This window comes from Schistocerca gregaria, unplaced genomic scaffold (genome assembly GCF_023897955.1).
Source record: "Schistocerca gregaria isolate iqSchGreg1 unplaced genomic scaffold, iqSchGreg1.2 ptg000407l, whole genome shotgun sequence".
In the NCBI taxonomy this organism is placed as follows: Eukaryota; Metazoa; Arthropoda; class Insecta; order Orthoptera; family Acrididae; genus Schistocerca; species Schistocerca gregaria.
The window spans coordinates 1,664,417-1,666,806 of record NW_026061844.1 but is presented as its reverse complement, the minus strand read 5'-3'; positions in this window follow the sequence as shown (position 1 = coordinate 1,666,806).

Below are 2,390 nucleotides of genomic sequence, written 5' to 3'. Positions count from 1 at the left end.
CTGCTAGTCCTCCTTTCATGCAAAATCTTAAGGTCCTAGGTCATGTCCAAGCCACCAAAGCCGGCTAAAAAGTGAATAATCGACAACTAAAACTTGAATTGTACTACATCTTACTGGCTATTACTTCAACTTAGAAGCTTCTTCTGTGTTCTACTATGGTGCTTTTAGTGTCTCCGCATACCGCAGCACGCGACATAGCTTTGCAGACAATAAATGTAACCGTCTCAGAGAGAAAAGGGGCCAATGAGACGATCTGGTTTTAAGTCGATTCCATAACAAATGACGAAAACGGACGGATTTCTCAGGTTTTTACTAATATGAACACTTTTCACAATCTCCCGTGCAACGCGGCTACTAGTCTTCCTTTAATGCAAAATCTTAAGGTTCCACCGCATGTCCAAGCAACCAAAGCCGGCTAAAAAGTGAATAATCGACAACTAAAACTTGAATTGTACTACTTCTTACTGGCTATTACTTCAACTTAGAAGCTCCTTCTGTGTTCTACTATGGTGCTTTTAGTGTTTCGGCATATCGCAGCACGCGACATAGCTTTGCAGACGATAAATGTAACCGTTTGGGAGAGAAGAATGGAAAATGTGACGATCTGGCTTGAAGTCAATTCGATAACAAATGACGAAAATGGACGGATTTCTCAGGATTTTACTACTTATGAACACTTTTCACATTCTCCCGTGCAACACGGCTGCTAGTCCTCCTTTCATGCAAAATCTTAAGGTCCTAGGTCATGTCCAAGCTACCAAAGCCGGCAAAAAAGTGAATAATCGACAATTAAAACTTCAATTGTACTACATCTTACTGGCTATTACTTCAACATAGAAGCTTCTTCTGTGTTCTACTATGGTGCTTTTAGTGTTTCCGCATACCGCAGCACGCGACATAGCTTTGTCGACGATAAATGTAACTGTTTCAGAGAGAAGAGCGGCCAATGTGACGATCTGGCTTTAAGGCGATTCGAGAACAAATGGCGAAAACGGACGGATTTCTTAGGTTTTTACTACATATGAACACCTTTCACATTCTCCCGTGCAACGCGGCTGCTAGTCCTCCTTTCATGGAAAATCTTAAGGTCCTAGGTCATGTCCAAGCCACCAAAGCCGGCTAAAAAGTAAATAATCGACAACTAAAACTTGAATTGTACTACTTCTTACTGGCTATTACTTCAACTTAGAAGCTTCTTCTGTGTTCTACTATGGAGCTTTTAGTGTCTCCGCATACCGCAGCACGCGTCATAGCTTTCCAGACGATAAGTGTAACCTTTTCAGAGAGAAAAGAGACCAATGTGACGATCTGGCTTTAATACGATTCGATAACTAATGACGAAAACGGACGGATTTCTCAGGTTTTTACTAATATGAACACTTTTCACAATCTCCCGTGCAACGCGGCTACTAGTCTTCCTTTAATGCAAAATCTTAAGGTTCCACCGCATGTCGAAGCCACCAAAGCCGGCTAAAAAGTGAATAATCGACAACTAAAACTTGAATTGTACTACTTCTTACTGGCTATTACTTCAACTTAGAGGCTTCTTCTGTGTTGTACTATGGTGCTTTTAGTGTTTCCGCATATCGCAGCACGCGACATAGCTTTGCAGACGATAAGTGTAACCGTTTCAGAGAGAAGAGCGGCCAATGTGACGATCTGGCTTTAAGTCGATTTGATAACAAATGACGAAAACGGACTGATTACTCAGGTTTTTACTACATATGAGCACTTTTCACATTCTCCCGTGCAACGCGGCTGCTAGTCGTCCTTTCATGCAAAATCTTAAGGTTCAACCTCATGTCCAAGCCACCAAAGCCGGCTAAAAAGTGAATAATCGACAACTAAAACTTGAATTGTACTACTTCTTACTGGCTATTACTTCAACTTAGAAGCTTCTTCTGTGTTCTACTCTGGTACTTTTAGTGTTTCGGCATATCGCAGCACGCGACATAGCTTTGCAGACGATAAATGTAACCGTTTCATAGAGAAGAGCGGCCAATATGACGATCTGGCATTAAGACGATTCGATAACAAATGTCGAAAACGGACGGTTTTCTCAGGTTTTTACTACATATGAACACTTTTCACATTCTCCCGTGCAACGCGGCTGCTAGTCCTCCTTTCATGCAAAATCTTAAGGTCCTAGGTCATGTCCAAGCGACCAAAGCCGGCAAAAATGTGAATAATCGACAACTAAAACTTGAATTGTATTACTTCTTACTGGCTATTACTTCAACTTAGAAGCTTCTTCTGTGTTCTACTATGGCGCTTTTAGTGTCTCCGCATACCGCAGCACGCGACATAGCTTTGCAGACGATAAATGTAACCGTCTCAGAGAGAAAAGCGGCCGATGTGACGATCTGGCTTTAAGTCGATTCGATAACAAA